At 38.6% G+C, this 23,657-nt stretch overlaps 2 long non-coding RNA genes across 2 annotated transcripts; one reads left to right on the top strand and one right to left on the bottom strand.

Annotated features, from left to right (window-relative positions):
* The first annotated feature begins 4,679 nt into the window (after positions 1–4,679).
* LOC311509292 lies at positions 4,680–6,956 on the top strand. The gene is made up of 5 exons (XR_014699818.1): positions 4,680–5,168; positions 5,842–5,907; positions 6,178–6,250; positions 6,415–6,446; positions 6,810–6,956. It is a non-coding gene; the product is annotated as an uncharacterized lncRNA (long non-coding RNA).
* Positions 6,957–7,461: 505 nt separating this feature from the next.
* On the bottom strand, positions 7,462–20,634 carry LOC311509296. Its single transcript, XR_014699822.1, has 11 exons — positions 20,593–20,634; positions 19,597–19,679; positions 14,535–14,726; positions 9,588–9,674; positions 9,410–9,501; positions 8,938–8,995; positions 8,806–8,868; positions 8,648–8,741; positions 8,212–8,296; positions 8,019–8,111; positions 7,462–7,567 (listed from the first exon to the last, which is right to left on the bottom strand). It is a non-coding gene; the product is annotated as an uncharacterized lncRNA (long non-coding RNA).
* Positions 20,635–23,657: the final 3,023 nt, after the last annotated feature.

Genomic DNA, 23,657 nt, shown 5'->3' with positions numbered 1-23,657 from the left:
AGATTCAGAGAGAAATAGATACATTAGTTACATAGTTAGATAACACTAGATTGATAGATAGACATATTTACATAGATAGTCCCAAATATCGTTATATATAGATAAGATAGAGAGAGAGAGATACAGATAAGATATATAGTCAGAAGTGCGTGTATAGTTTTGGTTAGGACAAATCACGTGTTTTGTGACGTATGAACCATTTCACTGCTTCATTCAGAAACCCTGTCACTGGTTTAGTTGTCTCGGCTCTTCGGGAGAGATGAGATGAGTCTTCGAAGCAAATAATGAGTCAAGAGAGATTTGTTTTGACACTGTTGCATTCAGTAGGCTACAGATATTCTCTAACACTACTAAACCATGATACCAAGAGCAAAATAAAACAATTGATGGAAGCGCTGAAACATAAACATTAGTGCAAATTAACGAAGGTTCATAAAGTGTAATAGTGACGTAATCAAACTGGTCCAACGACAGCACAGCGGCACTAATGGGGCTAGTGGTACACTGTGATATCACCGGTCTTTCGTGAGCAAAACAAGGGTTCGATTCTCAGTGGTTCCTTTTTATTTATTTTATTGTTATATGTAGCCTATATCATTTTCTTATAATAAACTTTAAACCACATATCCATGTAATGTAGTCGAATAGGAATGTGCATGGCAAATCAAGTCCCATACAAGCATGAACCAGTAAGACACGTCTCCATTGCACTACATTTTATTGTCCACTAGATGTCCTAATAGAGCACTGTGTCACTGAAGCTTCGAGTAATGAACCTTTTTTTGAATCACGTGTCGAGGCTTCAACAAAGCCTCGATTGCCCATCACTAATCCTACGTACTTCCGCCCAAAATTTGATTTCGGTCTGCGCGGAAACGTAGGATGGTAACGACCAGGCTAACAGTTGGTGACCAAACCAGAGAAAGTTAATTCTCTTTGTTTTCCTGTAATCTCATGTTCCACCAGTCCAGTCCAGTAGGTGGCGGTAATGCACCTTTAATATGGTTTGCTAACCGCTATTAAACATCAGAAGAAGAAGAAACCGGAAGTAGTGAACAGGTGTCGGCTAATTATTAATTATTAGGCTGACCAGAGAATGTCTAATAAGTCTGACTGATGTTACGTTTACAACGTGACACGCTAACGTGTCTTTTGTCCTAAAATAAAATAACTTGTGACTCTTTAAAGAGGAAATAAAAAAGTTTAAATAGACACGGAGACACCGAGAGTTATGTCCAGGTACAGTAATATTCAGTTAAAGTTGACTACGTGTTCGTGTTTAGCGGTTAGCTTCGAAGCTAATAGCGGAGTAGCTTGTGTTGTTTTGCTTAATTTAAGCCTCGTGCTACCTTCGGGGTCTCTGGGACCCCAAGTGAATGGACAGACAGAGAGAGATTAGGCAGGAGGGTTAAGAAGAAATATTCTTTCAAACCCATATATTGGTGGGGGATAAACATTTGATAGGTGCTTTGAGACACGCTATGAACCCAATAGTAGCATTTACACTTGAAATATGGAGCACTGTTGAAAGAAAATACAAACTTAAGAGAAATATATGCAATCTGGGGTGGTTTGCCTATGATTCAACATTCAAAGAATGGACACAAAAAGGTGTGACAGCAATATGTACAGTATCAGAAGGTGGACAGTTCCTAAGTTTCCAAGATTTAAAGACAAAGTACAGCCTCGAAAACAAAGACTTTTATAGATACTTGCAGTTGAGAGATTATTTCACAAAAGAGATAAGGTCAAATGAAACTATAAATAAGGTGATTGCCGTTATTATGGATTCATACAAACAGAAGGGGTCTCGGCCCATCTCTGCCTTCTGTCGAGCTCTGGGTGAGAGCAGGAAGGATTCAACGCTTTATATAAAAGCAAAATGGGAAGCAGAACTAAAAATCAAAATACAAGAGGAGGAGTGGTACCACATGTGTGAGACACACATTGTACATCAACAAATTCATTAATATGGAGGGAGTTCTGCTGGAAAAACCTAACTCGCTGCTTTATAACACCAAAGATAAAATCCAGGCAGCTTGCTATACAACAAGACTGCTGGAGATTATGTGGGAGCATTGAAGCAGACCATGCACACATCTTCTGGAACTGTATAAAAATGAGGACATACTGGCAAAATGTTAACTCTGTTGTAAAAAATGTTTTGGGATACGAAATCCCAAATACTTGTCCAGTAGTGTATCTTGGGAATATTGGGAAGGTTGTAATGAGAGAAGATATGTACTTGACTAAAGTATTACTTGCGGCAAGCAAGAAAGCGGTCACAAGAAACTGGCTCAATGTGAACACTCCAAACCAGGAGCAGTGGTTGGACATTGTCCAGGAAATCTTTGTTATGGACAAATTGACATACCTGTTGAGACTCAAAGAGAATGTATTTGAAAGAAACTGGGAAAAATTGAACATTTACATGAGATGTGACACCAACTGAACAAACGCTAAATGGAACAGTGGACTGAACAGTAGTATCTCCAGACAGTATGTTAGTGTTATTACTGTTACTCTAACTTGTACCTTGTTTGCTGTATGGTTGTTGTTATTTTTTTTGCCTATATACATGTGAAAATTCAATAAAAATTGAAGTGATAAAAAAAAAAGAAGAAATATTCTGTAACTTTGCACCTGCTTCATCCTTAATATATTTAATAAATTGTTTTATCTGCAAATGTTCTCAAACCCTGTACAGACATGTTGATTTGTAAATGCTGTGACAAGATGTTCAGGAAAACCACTTGGAGGAAAAGTTAATTCTCTTTGTTTTCCTGTAATCTCATGTTCCACCAGTCCAGTCCAGTAGGTGGCGGTAATGCACCTTTAAGGTGGTTTGCTAACTGCTATTAAACATCAGAAGAAGAAGAAACAGGAAGTAGTGAACAGGTGTCGGTTAATTAGGCTGATTGATGTCAAGCTAACGTGTCGTTTGTCCGAAAATAAAATAACTTGTGACTCTTTGAAGAGAAAATAATAAAAAAAAACAACATAAATAGACTCGAAGACATCGACGTCGTTATGTCCAGGTACAGTAATATCCAGTTAAAGTTGTCTGGTGTTTAAGAGTAAGTTCAGAAAGCAGAGAAGCACACCGTCTGTGTGTAAAATTAGGTTCTCAGCGACGTAAACAAAGCAGTCTGTCAGTTGTTTGTGTTACTTAATAGTATCACTGTGCTGTGAAAAACAGATCTTATCTGTAAATGCATAATTCCTTTTCTCTGTCCTTTTTACCAACAGATTGTCAGAATCCTGCTCACACGTTGGAGCAGTTCCATTGAAGCTGGCGTTAAAATGAAAGAGTGAATCAAATGTTTACATGTTCTCACGTCTTTACATGTATGTCCATAGGTTTTCATAGAATGTGACCACAACAGGTCAAAATCGTATCTATCACAAAAAAATAAATGAGTTTCTGAAATATGCCAAGGCCACTTTGTGATGTCAGTTTAAAGAACTGTTATGAATTAAGTACGGGAGGGTGATGACACAATATTGTCTGTCGTCTTTCACTGGAAGCACATCAGGGTGATGACACAGTTTTTTAACAAAGTATGAAATATTCTTAATACCTATCTGTAAGAAGACAAATATAAAAACACATGTACAATATACAGCGGTGCCAAAAGTACACACATTCTTTACTCAATTAGAAGAACAGACACTTGTGTAAAAACATTTTAATTTCATATATAGAATATATTTTGCAAAGAGGACGAGAGGGAGAAAGGTTAGTTGTATAATTTACAAACTGTATTCATGGAGGCGGTGGTAATTGGCCCTCAATCTTTCCTCACGTCGTCGTGACGCCTCTGTCGCTGGTTGACCTCTCTGGTAGCCAAGATGAACGTAGGAGACCAGTCTGGAGAGTTTACATCAGGGACAGCACTTGGCCAGCCTAGATAAAATAAATGTGATTAACACCCTGTACTGAGAGGAAGGAGGGACAACTGTAGTTTACATCACGTTGTTACAGTCTGAAATAATTCTCTGCCGTTTTCACATTATGTCCGTAGGGCCGTCTCAATCAGAGATCTGACAATATTTTATTGTCAGATGATTCTGACCAGACTACCAAGACAGTCTATCTATGTACAATAGTACATAGATAGACAATGACTACAATGACTACAATTTGAGAACCACTGGTCGTGATAGCTAACGTTAGGTAGCAATGCTAAAAACAAAGACACTAGTGATGGCCACATAGCTTAACGTTGGAACTTCAAAGGGTAATCACAAATATATCTATATCTATATCTATATATATATATCTATATATATAGATATAGATATATATATATAGCGAGATACTTTATTAATCCCGAGGGAAATTCAAGCATCCAGTAGCAGTAACATACATTGAACAGACAATACAAAAGCTATAGAAAAAATAGAAAGTAACTAGAAATAAAATGTTTTATACAACTATAAACTATGTTAAAAATAAAATGTGACCAGTAGAAGTAGAAGGTTTTTGTTATAAATATGAGAGCTACAGATGGGGGGGAATGTGTGCAATTAAATTAAATTAGTTTGTAAACAGATGAATGAAATGAAAAAAATGAATGAAAATCACAGTCACCACATGTAGCAGAGGTAGACAGACAATATATATATATATATATATATATATATTTATATATATGTGTATGTTTCTAGTAATATTATAATACCCTGCTCTGTATTTTTGACAGTTTTAGTCAGCTCTTTAAGTAGTGTAATTACTGTAGCGTTACCTCTTTGGGAATTTTAAAGAAACTTTTTTGTTTTCCCCGGTTTGTACAGCCATATACTGCACAACACTTTGGCATTGTCCTGCCACCCATCTGCTAACCTCCTATTGGTTGCGTTCTCCTAATTAAACTTCCAGTTAAAATCCATAGAAGCTAAATTACAAATGTTTTGCAGCTGGCACATTCGGGTGACGTCTGCACTTGCAATCACTGCGATAAACGGAAACACCTGACGCGTAGCCAATCAGGAGAGGGAGGAAGGGGAAGAGTTAAACGGGGACCAATCGCAGGTCGACACGTCATACTTCCTGTCCACCGTTCCCGCTTCATATACCTCAGTGCATACCTCTCTCGCCCGGCTTTAGATGCTTTTTAGCCAGCGTTGTAGTCGGAACGTTGTTTTATGAAGACTAGATATAGCAGGTAAGTGCTTCAACTTATGCCTGAAGTACTTTATTTTACGATACGTGTCTGTTTGGCAGCGTGGCTTTCCGTTTATGTGAAAGCTGTGCTAACCTTCCCGTATGTTTGACCTACTGCAGCTAGCTTTAGCTCAACTTGTCTTGCTGTAAATGTTGCAATTAACAGTAATTTGAACGATGGTAAGTTAAAAGAAGACGTAGGGTTTGCTCGTAGGTTTGACGCGCGAAGCTGAGAGGGCTCCAAGAAACGGGTAAGTGGTAAAACCTAATGTGCTAACTGGACATGCTAAAGCAGGAGCTGTGAATGACGCGCCTGCGCAGTGGAGCTGCTCCTCACCTGTGGTCGTCGAGCAGCCCAGTCTTCGTGGCCTGCAGTTATCCACTTAAACCTGATTTTTGCAATCTTTTAAGCTGACACTTTTGTTTGGTAAACTAAAGTAACATGCGTCACCTGAATGTTGTTCCTCCTTCTTCTGTGTTGCCTCGAGACAACTTTATTGTTAAATCAATGAAATTGCCATTGATTAACAAGGTGTCTGCAGCTGTGAATCTCAATTCCTGGGATTATCTCCAATGTGTTTCTCTCATTACTAATGAGTCCTTTCACTGCAGGTAAGCACAGGTGTCGTGCATTTGAGAGGTCCTGCCTTATGTGTCTTTAACTCTGTCTTTAGGTTTCCATCATGGCTTCCAGAGAAGGTCCGAGAGCAGTGACTTTCAGCCTGTCATTACCAGATGAGGTAAAATTGTGTCCCTCTCTGAGTCATGTTGACAATGGACATATCTTTTAGCACCACTTACTGGACACTGTCATTACCACGTGTGTGATTTTCATTTAAGTGCACACAGTCCTCATAGCTATAAGAAAAACTATTTTTACTGGTCACTTTATTTCTAGTTACTTTCTATTTTTATATAGTTTTTGTATTGTATGTTCAATGTTTGTTACTGCTACTGGATGCATAAAGTATCTGTCTGTTTTGTGTCAACTACTTTCTTGTTCGTTTCAGCGTCGCCTTGAAGTCTGAAATCCGTAAACGCAACATTGTCCACGTGCTGGTCTGGGTCCTGATGGCGGCTCAGGTAAGGGAAAAGTTTTCATTTCCTAAACGATATCAGCTGAGTTACAAAGTTGTCTTCTGCGTCAGGTGAGCAAAGACTGCAGAGAACTATTGTCCAGAATCATTTTCTATTTGAAAGTGCTGCCTTTTTCATTAATGATTGCAAATGTCTGTACCTCATTGTAGGCTCTGAGAGAACTGGACGGAGGCCCTAGTATGTAAGTCCATTAAGAAACTACTCCAACTGTCACTTTTGAATGTTTTTATTGTTGAAACCCAAAATAAAATTTCAGTATCCAACATATGTAATTGAGTATTATTACAGAGTACATTTGGCATCAATGGTAAACAAAGTGAAGCTCTTAAAAGTAACTAAATCTAAGTTAATACATGAATTTGTAAAGTAATGCTAATGGTTAAAAAGTAAAATTTTCATTGTGTTGACTGTTTAACAGTGTTCTTGAGCTTCACTTAAGTGTGAATGTGTTTTCCCCTTAAGATCTGTTATATCTGGGGGACCAAAAGCAAATGTTAGCAATGCTAAAGTTAATGTCATGTTTTCACTGTTTTTTTTATTCCAGGGTCTGCTCTTTTTCATGACAAATTTGTTATTGTGACATTGTAAAGAGCTAACAATGTTTTTCCATTGAAGGTCTGTAAAGAAAGCAATGTAATGTGTTTTATTTGTAATGTTCAGAAAAGACAATAAAATGGCATGTGTGAAGGTCTGACAGTTTCAACAATTTTTTCGGTTGCTAGGCAGTGGTGCAGAACCTATCTTCTATCTTCTATCTTCTATCTTCTATCTTCTATCTTCTATCTTCTATCTTCTATCTTCTATCTTCTATCTTCTATCTTCTATCTTCTATCTTCTATCTTCTATCTTCTATCTTCTATCTTCTATCTTCTATCTTCTATCTTCTATCTTCTATCTTCTATCTTCTATCTTCTATCTTCTATCTTCTATCTTCTATCTTCTATCTTCTATCTTCTATCTTCTATCTTCTATCTTCTATCTTCTATCTTCTATCTTCTATCTTCTATCTTCTATCTTCTATCTTCTATCTTCTATCTTCTATCTTCTATCTTCTATCTTCTATCTTCTATCTTCTATCTTCTATCTTCGTGGGGCCTCCATAAACCCATTCATTCTCTATGGGGAATTTCCAAAAATATCACCATATTGCTCTTGCGGCTTACAATGAAAGACACTGATCAAACAACAGGTTCAACACATTGCTAGGCTTTATTCTGTAAACACAATGAACCTTAGTTGCATAAGATGCAGCAGACACCTCATCTCTTTGAGCCAGCACAGCTGAATGAAGAGGAGTCAAGCCTGCATACACAAAGGACAACATTAAATCAACTCAATGACATGATAAACACTCACCATCATAGTTGAACATGTCCATAGCTTTCCCAGCCCAAATGCTCTGCACAAGCAACAACATGCAAATGACAACACATTACAAGTCAAAGGTGGATGTCACAAAGATTAACTACAGCTAAGTCAATACAACATAACAGTCAAACATGCAAAGTAAAGTCTTTAAAGGAGTTATCTCTTCACTAAGTACATAAATCTTTTAGTAATTTAAAAAGCAGCTGAAGTGAAACAAAAATACTTTTGGATTACACTTAAGAAAAACAATTATAAATGGCTCAAAGCTATTTGTAGCAGTCATTCATCTAAATAAATAATACACTCAATACTTCTGATGTTAGTGTTACCTTTAGACAAGACACTTCTCCTATATTTAGTTTAAAGGCTGAACTCAACAACACACCTGAAGACGAGACAAATGACCTTTCTGAGCGTGCAGGGGAGAGCGACCCCAGAAGTCTCTGGTGTTGATCTGAGCTCCATGCAGAATCAGGTGCTGATTGGTGGCCGCAGCGATAGAGACAGAGTACAGATTAGATTGGGAAAAAAATATCAACCTTTACGCATTTACAGCTACTAGGCCTGAGCATCCTTACCTGTCTGTTGTGATCCAGGGAGCCGCATCTGGCCAACGCGTAAGCCATAGCCCATCTACCTTGAGCCACTGCTATGTGGAGAAACCTGCAACACAAAACAGATATGCATGAAAATGACAGCGCTTTACTTGACTACAGTTTAATCTAATGCATCGACAGTATACTCTAAAATAAAAACACCCACCGTGCAGTCAAACACTCTCAGTCAGTGTTTACCATTAAATAATTAGTATTTAACTGCTATGGAAATTAAAGTCTGAGGTGTCTCAACTATCACAATCTTTTCATAATTAAATACTTTATTTTGAAGGAAAGGTTTGGTAAACTATGGCAGTAACAATTATTCCTTCAAAGTAGTTCTATCTTCTTGCATAAGCCCAGTCATTCTCAATGGGGAATATCCAAAAAATATCATATTACTATTACCACTACTGACCTTGATGTTTACAACGGGCAGTGAAGGAGACTGATCAAACAACATGTTCAACACATCACTGTTGGCCTCTTCAGCTGCCATGTGTAAACAGGTCCTGCACAAATGACACATTAGTCAACAAACACCTGACTCTGCTTTATTCCATCAACACAATAAACCTTAGTGGCATAGGAAGCAGCAGAGCATGGATCCAGACACAGCAGAATGAAGAGGAGTCAAGCCTGGGTACACAAAGGACAACATTCAATCACCTCAATGACATCAACAGCTTCAGTATGATAAACACTCACCATCATAGTTGAACATTTCTATGTCCATAACTTTCCCAGTCAGTCCCTTCCAAATGCTCTGCACACGTAACAACATGCAAATGACAACACATTAAAGCCAAGATTACGAGTCAAAGGTGGACGGCACAAACAGTTACTAATTAACAAGTCACATAAACGTGAAAAGTAAAGTCTTTAAAGGAAATATAAAAGAGTTATCTGTTCACTAAGTACATAAACTCATTTCTATAAGGATCTTTTACTAATTTAAAGGCAGCTGGAATGAAAAAAAAGTACTTTTGGATTACACTGTTAAGAAAAAACAATTGTAAATGCCTCAAACCAAAAGCTATTTGTAGCAGTCATTCATCTAAATAAATAACATACTCAATACTTCTGATGTTAGTGTTACCTTTACACAAGACACTTCTCCTCCGATATTTAGTTCCATTCTTTTGTTTAAAGACTAAACTGAACAACAATCTCAACACACCTGAAGGCTAGACAAATGACCTTTCTGAGCACGCAGGGGAGAGCGATCCCTGGTGTTGCTCCGTGCGACAGCAGGTGCTGATTGGCGGCGGTCTGCACATAGACACAGAGTACAGCTTAGATTGGGTAAAAAAATCAACCTTTACGCATTTACAACTACTAGGTCTGAGCATCCTTACCTGTCCGTTGTGTTCCTTTAAATCCAGGGAGCCTCACCTGGCCATCTTGGCAGCCGTCTACCTTGAGCCACTGCTATGTGGAGAAACCTGCAAGACAAAATGGACAGCTCAAAAACAGATATGCATGAAAATGACAGCGCTTAACGACAGTTTAATCTAATGCGTCGACAGTATACTCTAAAATAAAAACTCTCTCAGTGGATGTCCTCTCTACGGCTCAGTTTCCTCATATTTTCTCAGCCTGCTATAACTCCAGACAGAGAGGTGTAGCTATTCTGATTAACAGGAAAATAAAATTCACAGTAATCAACATGGATGCAGATCCTGAAGGGAGATTTATAATAGTTAAACTATCAGTTCAGAATATGATACTGTGCTTAGCTCATTTATATGGTCCAAATGTTGACAACTCACCCTTTTATCACTCCCTTTTCAGAGCACACAGACACCGCAGTGATCATTGGAGGACACTTCAACATGGTACTGGACCCCCACAGGTGATAGGTTCAGTAACGCAGGTAACTATCGGAACTGGCAATCAGCTAACATAGTTAAACAATACATGGAGGACCTGGGTCTTTGCGACGTGTGGCGCTCTTACCACCCCACTCTTTTTTTTTGTTATCAATTTTTTATTGTGTTTTATAAATCATACAGCAAACAAACAGAGATACATGTAAAACAACAAATAAGACAACATATATCAAATAAGAAAACATACCGCATTCCTTCCCCGCCCCAGAAAGAAGGAGATTCGGTTAGTTGATACAGCTCAACAAAGTTGACAAAATAGATATGCCAAATTAAAATGAGAGATGAAAAAGGAAAAGAGTAAGTAGCAAGGGGACATCAGGCCACTATCTACTATGGCTACTATCTTGACATACTATCAATAAACGATGACCATAAAGTAATGTTTTTAGTCTGAGCGCCATGCATAATGGCCACAGACTTCTCTCGCTTAGCCAGATCTATAACTGTATTTACCCAATGTTTATAAGACAGATCATGAGGTGCTTTCCATCTCTGTGCCATCAGTTTCTTGGCAGCAGTAAGGCCTACCAGGAACCAGCGTTGGTGCATCAAAGATAGGTCTAGATCAGTCAAATCACAAAGCAATAAGATAGTTGGGGAACAGGGGATGGTACGCTCTAATACTATGGACATCTTATTGGAGACCATACTCCAAAAATCTCTCACACCAGGGCAATCCCAGACCATATGAACAAAAGTTCCTGTTGTACCTAAAGAACATGGCAGTTGGGAGATGGGTTTAGTTTCATTAAAAATAATTTGCGAGGAGTACAGTAGAGTCTGTGTATGAAATTATAATGAATCATCTGATGGTTGGGATTACGAGATGATAAGACTATCTTTGACCAGACTGTAGTCCAATTTATTGTATTAGGTGCAATCGAGAGATCATGGCTCCAGTGACTATCAACCTGCAGTGGTTTTTCTGCACGTTTGGTGATGTGTGTGTAAATAGAGGAGACCAATCCTCGAGTAGATGAGGTAGTACAAATTCTATGAATCGGATGAGGCTCCAAATTATCTCCCCATGGGACTCCATATGCCAGTAGGGCACTGCGGAGTTGTAAGTAGAAGTCCCAGGTAAATTGTAGTGTGACTTCAGGTCTTGAAAAGATCTGAGTGTATTCTCTGATGTAATGTCAGAGAGGGTATAGATCCCTTTATTGTTCCACTGATGGAAAGAGATCGGGTGACCCCCCAAGCGAAGGTCATAATTATTAAATAAAGGAAGGTGAAGATGGAATTTTGAGTAATTGTCAGAGTGTGATTCCATATTTCTCCATGTGGCAAGAATATGTGAGACTAATGAACCGAACTTGGATTTACAGGTTTTAAGTGGGATGTTAGAATATATTAAATCCTGAAGCCTATGTGGTCTTACTAGATTTTCTTCTAAGGAGCGCCAAGCTACTTGTGCATCAGGATTTAACCAGGTATGAAGAGGACGAAGAGTTAAGGACCAGAAATAAAACTGGAGGTTTGGGAACCCAAAGACCCAAGACCAAAACTAAATGAAGAACAAGTAATGGCTCTAGACTCTCCCCTCACAGTGGAAGACTTACACGAAGCCCTTAAACACATGTCCTGCAATAAAGCTCCCGGACCAGATGGCTTCCCAGTAGAATTCTATAAAGAATTTTGGACACTACTGGCGCCAACATTTTTCAAAACGGTTGCACAAATTAAAGAAGTAAACTATTTAACATCAACCATGAATTCGGCAAGCATCGTCGTACTGTTAAAACCAGGCAAAGACCCCACATTGCCGTCGAGTTACCGCCCTATATCGTTGATAAATGCTGACCTCAAAATAATTTGTAAAGCTTTAGCTGGAAGGTTAGAGAAAATAACTCCTCTTATAATTCACCCTGACCAAACAGGCTTTATAAAAGGCAGAAATTCCTCTACTGACATGCGCAGATTACTCAACTTAATGGACTATTCCAACATTAATAACCGAGAAACAATTATAGTATCTCTGGATGCGGAAAAAGCCTTCGACAGAGTTAACTGGAAATTTCTACTAGCTGTTTTAAGTAAATTTGGTTTTGGTCCATCCTTTATTAACTGGATTAGAATCTTATACAACTCTCCTAATGCAAGAGTCAGAACAAATGATCACACGTCGCCTAGCTTTAATCTGCAGAGAGGGTTGTCCTCTTTCCCCATCACTCTTTGCCATCTTCATTGAACCTTCAGCAATGGCCATCAGACAAAATCAGAATGTCAAAGGTATTTGGTCTAAAAAGAAAGAACATAAGATAAGTCTTTATGCCGATGACATTTTATTATTCCTTCAGAACTCACGTACGTCTCTCTCCGAAACAGTCTCACTAATCAATAAGTTCTCATCTCTGTCGGACTACTCTATCAATTGGTCAAAAAGTATAGTCCTACCAATTAACTGTAGTTTTCAAGGGACACCCAATATTGCATTACATTCAGGTAACATTAGATATCTTGGTATAAACATCTCTTCCAGATTGTCAGATTTAATTAAGTTAAATCACAACCAATTACTGAAGACCATAGAAGACGATCTTGCTCGGTGGAAATCCTTACCCATTTCACTCATGGGGAGAGTTGCCACCATAAAAATGATGATCTTGCCTAAAATCAACTACCTATTCTCTATGGTCCCCACAAAACCTTCTTATATGTGGTTTAGATCACTGGAATCCCATATTTCCCAATTTCTCTGGAAGAACAAACCCTCTCGAATCAGCTTGAAAACTTTACAGAAAACTAAAGACAGGGGTGGACTAGATTTACCTAACTTCCATCATCATTTCTTACCAAATAAGTTACAGTATATCTCAAAATGGCTTAAACCTAGTACATTAGATGAAACATGGATGGACATAGAGCAAACACTTTGTGACAATCTGGACATTTCTAACTTACCATTTTTTAGCTCAAATATTAAGTCTCAAAAGAGCATAAACATCAGCACTTGTTTGACAGCCTGGTGGGAATTTCTAAAAAAAAACGAACTCTTCAATGACACCATGTCAGCTCACCCCTATATGGAACAATCCCGATATCTTACTAAACAAAAATATGATTAATTGTACCCAGTGGAAAAATAAAGGAATTAAACACTTAGAGCATTTAATTCCTAACAGCAACTTTTTACCTTTACAAACACTCTCTTCACAGTACGGGATTAGCAGTAACAGATACTAACAGAATATCAACAAATCAAATCCATAATAAGTACAAAATTTCCCCTCAATCAAACCAGCCTGGAACTTCCACAAAGTTTCACAGAATTCAGTAGCATTGCTGCTCCAAAGCTATTATCAAAAATATATAGATTAATTTCCAAAATAGATGACTCAATTTCCCTACCAACAGGAAAATGGGAGTCAGATCTACACGTTAATCCCAATAATCAGTTCTGGTCGGAAATAATCTCAATCAACTTTAATATGACCAACAGCCTAAATCTGCAACTTATACAATACAAAATCCTCCATAGAACTCATTATACAGGTCAAAGGATGTTCAAGATGGGTCTTAACCAATCAAATATCTGCACGCAGTGCACAAGTAACTTACCAGATGACTACATACAGGCTCTGTGAACCAGTTAAAAAATTCTGGATCAAGGTTTGTGAGGACTTATCAACATGGCTTAAGTGTAACATACCTACCTGCCCCAAACTATGTATCCTAGGTGATCTAAGTGACATCGATATAGAGATCAACAAGGCACACATGGTCCTCACCACATTATCCATAGCGAAGAAAACTATCCTCTTGAACTGGAAGACTAAAAACAATCTAAGTGTCAACCAGTATAAAAATCTCCGCTGTGTGGGGTGCATGGAGATTGGTGTGCAAGAGCTATGTGTGTGTGTTTGGGGGGGGGGGGGGGGGGGGGCGAGGCCGGGTGATGTTCTTTGTTGTGTTTCTCAACAGGTGTAGCAGTTGCTGCTTGGCGTATCCCTCTTTTTCTCTCCCCCCCCCCCAACTCTATCTTCTCTTCACTTTCTCTCTCCTTGTCAGGTTCGACAATATTATGTAAAGGTCCATCCACCAACATGTATAAACAATTAAAAAAGTTTAACTTAGATTATCAAGAGGAGCCTTATCATCCATAAAGCTCCCCTTGGCAAATCAAAATCTGCTCAGCACAACATAACGAACAGATCATCATTCTGCTTGCTTCGATGCTGGACAGGACAAAAAAAAAACCAAAAAAAATAATATAAAAAATAAAAAATAAAATAATTAGTATTTAACTGCTATACAAATTAAAGTCTGAGGTGTCTCAACTATCACAATCTTTTCATAATTAACTACTTTATTTTGAAGGAAAGGTTTTGTAAACTATGGCAGGAACAATTGTTCTATCTTCTTGCATAAGCCCATTCACTCTCAATGGGGAATATCCAAAAATATTAATACCTCGATGTTTACAATTGACAGTTCAGTTGATTGAGCCAAGTCAGGTGTGCTGCTGCATGGTTGGACTGAAAACCTGCAGCGGCCCTTTCACCGATCAGTTTGACACCTGTGATTTCAAGGATTCATTCAAGAGGAGGACGTTCCATGTGGAGTCAACCAGGAGTTCCCGCCTCAGACGTTGATCATTTGTTCCTGTTGAAGAGTTAACACATGTGATGGAAAGTCCAAAATATTAGAGACGCTGTTATCTAATTATAGCTGCTTTTACAGAAGGAGCCTCAACATTTTAATTTATAGACCAAGTATTGATTTAAACACTCCATCTACATTATTCTTCTTATTTACAGACAGATACAAACTTGATGTTCAAATTCCTGTCAGATTTAACTCTGACGTGACTGTATGTAGACAGGTGTTTGATTTTTATTATTTTACATTTCTGGTTCATCTTATCTGAAATAGTCGCCCCATGTCTCTATAATTTTGAGATGATCAGTAACAGACTGAACTGTCAGGACATTTCTTTCTGCAGTGATCAGATCAGACACTTTACTTATTAGTTTCATTGTTGATAAAACACAGAAAGTCTGCTTTAAATCAACATTTATTTGGTCAGTTTATCATTTTTCTAAACCCAGGTGCATTTCACCAACGTGTCCGATTTGTCCTGAACGCAGCGGAGCAGCAACACGTTGACTCTGTCCGTGTGTTGCTTTAATGTTTCTACAGTGAGTTGACCAACTGTCAGTCAGTTCAGTGACTTAGTGGTGAACACTGAGACTGAGAGGAAGCAGCAGGTCAGTCTGCAGAGTCTGGTTTGGCTCTTTAACGAGCGGATTCAACAGTCAGAGGCGGGAGGAAGCTCGCTGCTCTGAAAACAGACTCACCTGCGCAGGTCAACGCAAACAAACCGACACCAGAGTAAATAGTAAGATGGGTAAGATTTGTATGCACTTCATTTAGCGGAGAATATCTCAACTGTTATAGACTAATATGACCCCACTGAACAACGTGGGATGTGTGCCAAAATCTCTACCAGGGACGAAAGTCCTGAAAATGACCACAATAGGTGACACTATTGTCACACTACAGGTGAATGGGACTTTTTCTTCCCTTTATAGATATCCTCATAAACTTCTACCAGATTAATCTTCATATTAAGAGAAATACTTTTTGTATTACACTTATAATAATATATAATTACACAATTTTTTTTTAATATAAATCAATGTATGTATACATAGAAGAGGAACAGACTAAAGCCTAACTCAGCTGAAATTATCATAAAAATCTCTGAACCACCCAAATCCCCTTCCCAGTTTCACAAGCATTTTGTACAACGACTGTCATCACCGTCCCCAGATGCACAAGCATTTCACTCATTTTGTAAATATATTTTTGTATTTCTATCAATCTTATAAAAGCATATATTTAAAACATACAGTATTATATGATGGCAAACTCGTACAAGTATATTATTATTTTATATAAAAGAAAAAAATCAAGCATTTCAAGATGCACATACTGGAGATCCTTTATTGTTAACCCTCATACCTGATATGGACAAAAGTGTCCTTTTCAGATTTTATTTTTTGGATTACTCAGTGTTGCTTATGCTTGCTGCTATGATATTTGGTTAAGGTGTGTATTTTTGAACAAATTTTGATATTTTCAAAAACAAATCCCATAATACTCTATTTTTACACTGTGTAACCTAAATAGTTACGTTGTTACCACGAAGGGACAAAAGTGTCCTCTTTTAAAATGGCATATGTTAATATTTTTTCTGCTTTTTTTTTACATAAATCTTTTCATCTACTTCAGTCCTAATCATAAATACCAAATGTTTGATTATTTTCAATATTTTAACCCTTTATATGCCAGTGTTTGTGATGGCATCACAATGCATTTCAATTAGGAGTGCAGTGTCCAACAACTTCGATCGCTCTAGAAGTAAAACATAAATTCATAAATATTTAAAAATGTGGAACAGAAAAGTACATCAATGGCATCAGGAATGTTGTGTGTGAGTTCAGTTCACCCTCATACACAGGAACTGCAGCAAAAGGATGTGTGAACTTTGCAAATGTATTTTCCACAGTTGCTGTGATTTGGAGCTCCCAAGTTTCTTATGATATAAAAGGGATTTTATTGGTCATGAGGAGAAAGGGATCCTTGCATTGATGGTGTGTGTGTGTGTGGTCAAGATTCAAAGAGTTTATTTTCATGTGCTCAGTGTAGAAACATGTTTCCCCATACAATGAAATTCTTCTTTTGCAGTCCAGCCAAATGCCTACGAATATATAAAAAAAATAATAATCTTACAATTACAATATAAAAACATACATATAATACAAAAATATAAGATAACTAGTGCAAATATCGTATCGAGTGAAGGTAGGAGGGAGCAGGAGATCACCAGGCGGATCGGAGCAGTGATGTGGATACTTAACCGGTTGGTCGCGGTGAAGAGAGACCTAAGCCGAAAGGTGAAGCTCTCAATTTACCCGTTGATCTGCGGTCCAACCCTCACCTATGGTCGTGAACTTTGGGTAATGACCGAAAGAACAAGATCGCAAATACAAGCGGCCGAAATGAGTTTCCTTCGCAGGGTGGTCGGGCTCAGCCTTAGAGATTGGGTAAGGAGCTCGGACATACGGGACGAGCTCAGAGTAGAACCGATGCTCCTCCACGTCGAGAGGAGTCAGTTGAGGTGGCTAGGTCATCTGGTAAGGATGCCTCCCGGGAGAGGTGTTTCGGGCATGTCCCACTGGAAGGAGACCTCGGGTCGGACTCAGGACACGATGGAAGGATTACATCTCTCGTCTGGCCTGGGAACGCCTGGGGGTTCCTCCAGAGGAGCTGGCTGAAGAGGCTGGGGAGAGGGCTGTCTGGGCTTCCCTGCTGAAGCTGCTGCCCCCGTGACCCGGATAAGCACGAGAAGATGAAGACGAAGTGCAAATATCGATATGCAAACAATGTACTGAAAAAATGTAAACAGAAGCTGGAAAGTGAACATGGCATGATTTTAGTCTGTGATTGTAGACTCCTGTCAGCTCTTGAGGACTCTGATGGCAGTGGGGAAGAAGAACAGTCTCAAGGTCCTGTATTTCACACTCCTGTACCTCTTTCCTGAAGGTAGGAGTGTGAACAGTCTGTGTTGGGGGCAGGTGGGGTCCTTAGTTATGGAGGCAGCTCTCCTGCGGACTCTGTGCTTGTAGATATTCTGCAGAGAGGGCAGTAGAGCCCTGGTTATCCTTTCTGCAGGCGTTTGGGGTCCCGGCCATAGTGCTGCCGTACCGCACGGTGATGCAGTGTGTGTCTAATTGAGGCGTTTGATCTGTAACATGTATCCTTTTACTTCAAAGACACACAGGCGCAAAGTACAAAACAGTAGGTTCATTGGATTTCAATGGGAGCTGTTTGTACACAGCACAAAAAAACAATACTAATACTACTAATAATAATCCATCAAAATCAATCTTGCTTCCATTTATTGACATATCCAAGGCTCTAATAATCCCCCAAAGAAAAATCCACTTTGCTTTTAGATTATTGAAAATATTTCATTTTTTTGTGTGTTTTTTTACGATAAATTTTGGATGCCATCGCAAACACTGGCATATAAAGGGTTAAAATATTGAAAATAATCAAACATTTGGTATTTATGATTAGGACTGAAGTAGATGAAAAGATTTATGTAAAAAAAAGCAGAAAAAAATATTAACATATGCCATTTTTATGGCATTTTAAAAGAGGACACTTTTGTCCCTTAGTGGTAACAACGTAACTAGTTTAAAATCAGGTATGAGGGTTAAGCAAACACAACTTTCTGTTTCACGACCCGTTTCGTGTGAATGCTATGTATAATATTATCCAGCAGATGTCGCCACATTTAATTGTATCAATCAAATGCTTCAAAACACCTGAATCATTTCAACACAATTGCTTCAGATTGATTCAGTGGTTCAGAAAGCTTCGGTTTCTCCATCGCTACCTTCAGCTGGAGAAGAAGCCACGACGCTGAGACTGAAACATCCAGAGAAGCGGAGGAGGAGGAGTAGTAGTGATGAAGCTCAGATACATTAGAGTCACACCTGATCCTGATCGATTTAATCAACAGAGGACAGGAAGTGGTTAGAAACTATTACTGCCCCCCAGTGGTCACTGCCAGTAACTACATCTATAGATATCCCAGTAACTCCTTGTTCTTGGGTCCTCTGGATCATGATATGAAGCCTTTCCTCAGAGATTCTGAAGGTTTGGATTAAAGCTCTGGATGTATTTTGAATATTAATACCAAGATGACAGACTGAAAAGATGTAAAAAATATAAAAATAGATAAGTGTTGTATGAGCCCTGGCTCAGTGACTTGGAGATGGGTGGATGAAGCTTTTGGGGCTTCTTCCTCAAAAAAGATTCAAAGCCTCAAAGACAGACACCCAGTGGTCATCTGCAATTATAGCAGCCTTCCAATGATTCACACACCACGCTGAATCCACTTCCACAAACAACAACAACAAAACAAGGTCAGTCAAGACTGAAAGGCTCTAAGAAAGAGAGGAAACATATGGAGAAACCAAAGCCTTCTGAACCACTGAATCAATCTGAAGCAGTTGTTTTGAAATGGTTCAGGTGCGTCGAAGCATTTGATACAATTGAATGTGGCGACACCTGCTGGATAATACCATACATGGCATCCGCGTGAAACAAAGGGTCGTGAAACAGAATGTTGTGTTTGCTCAACAATAAAGGATCTACAGTATGTGCATCTTAAAATGCTTGATTTTTTTTCATTTATAGAAAATAACATACTTGTATGAGTTTGCCATCATATAATACTGTATGTTTTAGATATATGCTTTTAGAAGATTGACTTGTTGCAACAAAAAACATTACTATTTGATTACAACCTGTTACTCTACGATTATAAAATAGTTACAGAGCATGTAAAAAACATCAGGACTACAAACATCAGGAGTTTTACTGTGGAGTAAAAAAAAAAAAATAAAAATGATGGAATTTTGAAAACAGTTTTAAATAGTAATTTAATATACTGTACCTATATGGTGTCATTGGTTGCCAAGTTCCTGTTCTTTGGGTGAAGTCCTGGAAATCATCACGGCCGTGTCCCCTCTCGATGTTCTGGACCGATAGAAGGAGGAGGTTAGAACAAAACTGACTGACATTTACTAATGTCACTATTTTATTACTATCTGTTACTCTGCTATTATAAAAGAAGTCATAATGTCACAGTATAGTATGTTGAAAGAAAATGGACATTTTAGTAAAAGCGAGGCAGCAACAAAAACACAAAGAGACATGAAGACAACTATTGCCGCTTGATGAAGGACTGCCAGAGTCTCTGGTCCGCCTGGTTATGTTACAAGCTTAAAGGCAAATGTTTTCACGTTCTTCAAACTTTCTTCAACTCGTGTATTCTTTAGTCTAACTTTAGTCTTTCATCACTTAGCAATAGCTGTCTTCGTGTGTCTTTGGTTGTGGTTGAACTGCTGGTGGGGGACAGTCTGGCCTTTATTACTGTAGTGGTTTGAATGGGTATCAATGAATTTTAATATATAAATGTGAAGTTGCAAAGAAAAAGTTTTGACATTGGACCTTCTCATAAAAAATTAAAATTAAAGAGACATCAAGACAGCTATCGCTGCTCGATAAAGGACTGAAGTCGTGACAAGGTTTTGTTGAGTGAATACCAGAGTCTCTGGTCTGCCTGCTTATGTTACGAGCATAAAAGTGACAATAAAACTTTCAACAAAACGTCACAACTTCAGTCTTTCATCAAGTAGCAGTGGCTGTCTTGGCGTCTCTTTCATTGTGGTTTCCTGTGTTGTTAGTTGATTTTCATCCTCACATTTACAGCTGGTGGTGGGGGACTAAACTTCTTCGCTAAACTGGTTCGAATGGGCATCAGTGAATTTTAATCTGGCACTTTTTGTTAAATGATTTAATTGGTAAATGTTTGATTTGAAGGGTTTCAGGTTAACTCAGAGAAATAAACACTCACATTCGGTCTCATTCATTCGTAAATTCAAATTACCCAAATGTTTGTTCCATGTGCTCCATCCACACCTGTCCAGGTAGAAGGCCAGACCGACAAACAGGAAGTGGAAGATTCCAATGTGATTCACAGAAGGGGGGGGGCTGGACTGTACCAAGCTGGGCATTGTAGAAGGGGTGTTTGGTAGTTGTAAATCATACATTTACTTTTGGTTTTTGGTCTGTCTATGTTTTATAATGGTGTCTTGTAAGCCCTTGTGGGCTGGGCATGTTAATGCATGACACAATAATAAAATCAAAATCAAATCAAATCAATCATACAAAAATGTCCATTACATGCATTCATACAATTTCAGCATTTCAGCCTGTGGCAGCTGCTTCTTCTTAGATGTTTCACCTCTCTGAATCATCAGATGATTCTGTCTCTGAAATTACTCAGGTGGTGAGGGCCATCCTTCCTCTGGGTGAGGAGGACTTCCTTCAAGTCGCTGTCTGACCTGGAGATGAACACGCAACCTCCAATACTTCACCACACCTGAGTGACACGGTGAACGACAGACAAACGTCCTTTTAAAGCCTCAGACTGATGTTTCACCACCAAACCTCAACGCAGCGCTTTATCGGGAACACCAGTCCGACACCACAGACCTTTTATTTTTCCCCACAAACATTATTTCTGCCTCAGTACTCGATGCTTATTTTCCAGAAGGCAGAAACGCATCTTGAAATTGTTCCATTTTAAAGCTTCAGTTTCACATTTAATAAAAAGAAATCTGTCCACAGAAAGCGACTTGACTGTTTCTGAGAGGTGACTGTGCTGACCTGAAGTCAGAAAGTTTCTCTGTGAACTCTGACCTCTGAGGAAAGGTACAGTATGACACGGTGACGAAGTCAGACGACGACTCATCTTCAGTTTTCATCTGGAAAGAAAAGAAGACACATTTACTGTCAGACTGTTTTGGACATCAGATACTTCCACGACGCGGAGACTGAAGCTCAAATAAATAATTGTTACACCTGATATTGAACCATTCAATGAACAGAGGACAGGAAGTGTTCTTTAAACCGTAACGATCAATGCCCTCCAGTGGTCACTGTCTGTAACTGCAACTGTCCACATCCAATAACGCTGATATTCATCGACTGCTGCATTTTGGCTCAGTATTTTATTACACCTGCAGTATTACACCTCATATTTTTATTACACCTACAGTATTACACCTCGTATTTTTATTATTTACCGGTAAATGAGCGACAAGTTTTTAATCAACCCTGAGCCAGAGCTGTTTGCACTTTCAAAACCTACCTCAAAGGATTGGGAGGCGACCGGTTTGATCCTTGGCCAGTTTCAAAAACTTGAAATGCGAAGGGGACTTGGAGGAGTTTGGATTTTTTTGATTTATTTGTGGATTAGACAGACAACATAATCCAAAGGATAGCATGTTAAAGTGTGAACACTTATTTCCAACATGGTCCTTGGTGGTTGAGACACACATAAGACATATTACAGAACAAAAGAATAACATATAACACAGAATCATCCAAGATTAGGAGAATTCTATAAACAAAAAATCACAGATCACATAAAATAATCCATCTGTATTTAAAAAAGCTAATTTACTCTATTCCATAAAAATGACTTCACCTGACGTCTAAAACTCCCTCTGGTGTTTAGAATTTTGAGGGAAAGTGGCAGATTATTCCACAATATGATGCCTGTATAGAAAAAAGCACTTCTAGCTGCACTGTTAACTCTGGGTACTTTACAAGAACGGACACTGGCCCTAGTATTATGATTATGTTGTGTATGAACCATTTCTATGTGAGAGTGTAAATATTTGGGAGCAGAGCCATTTATGACATTAAACACGTGGTTCAGCTTTAACTGCTCAACTCTAACATGTACTGGCAACAGCCCTACCCTTTTGAAAGCATCTCTACCAATATGAGTCCTGGGGGGTGCGTTTAGTAGATAGCGGATAACATTATTTTGCATCACTTGCAGTCTGTTTTTAAGTTTAGCTGATAACCCACAGTACCAGGCAGAACATGCATAATCAAAATGACATTGAATCAGTGATACAACCAGTAATTTCTTGATAGAGAAATCTAGATGTCTTGCGATACAGAAATTTCAATTTGCCAGCACACTTGGATAATATTTTGTCGACAACAGATGAACAGGTTAATGACTGCTCTAATGTTAGCCCCAGGTATGTGACACTTTTCTGAGACACTATATCAATGCCATTACATGTGACCTTAAGTGCATTTGTTCTAGACAACTTCCTTTTTGTTCCAAATAAAATGGACTCTGTTTTACCCAGATGAATCAAAAGCCTGTTGTCTATAAGCCACTTACAAACACTATCTAATTCATTACCTAGAGTCTTCTCAATCTCACTGACATCACTCCCAGAGACCAGTAATGCAGAGTCATCAGCATATAAAAGCAGCTTACATTTCACTGCAGCTGGCATGTCGTTGATATAAATTAAAAATAAAAGGGGACCCAGGATAGAACCTTGGGGCACCCCACAAGTAATATCCTGAGGATCTGATATTAGGGCTTTGAATCCGAACTTCGTTATTCGAATATAATTCGAATATTGAAGATATTCGAACGAATTTTAGGGATCTCTTAATATTCGAACCTGTATGGGAATTATTTTTTGTAAATGTGATTGCTTGTAAACGTTGTTTTCAATTCAGATTCCGAGTTTTTTTTTTCACGCCTGGTGAAGTAAAATCGCGAGCTCATAGATAGCCGAAGTCCCGCCCCTTCGACTTCCGGGCCATGGGACCTATCTTTCGAAAAAATATGAACGGCAGTCTATGGCGAAAGATAAATTATTTTCTGGTCCCGATCGACTTGTGCCTTGGATTATACATATATTGTTTTTCAGAATAAAAAATGATTTTACATGTCAAGAATGTCACAGTTTGTCGCAAGATAGTTAAGTAAAACGCTATGGAAAATACGTAATTAAACGAACTACAAGTCCCGCATGCTGGCGCGTACAGAACCGACCAAAACTCCCTTCGTGTAACTACAGCTCTCGACATGACCCGATTTATAATGATTTTCACCTCGTTTGATGCTTC

This window comes from Chelon labrosus, assembly GCF_963514085.1.
Source record: "Chelon labrosus genome assembly, chromosome: 24".
Taxonomy (NCBI): domain Eukaryota; kingdom Metazoa; phylum Chordata; class Actinopteri; order Mugiliformes; family Mugilidae; genus Chelon; species Chelon labrosus.
Note: the sequence above shows the minus strand (reverse complement) of the source record. Positions and strands in the feature narration are given on the sequence as shown.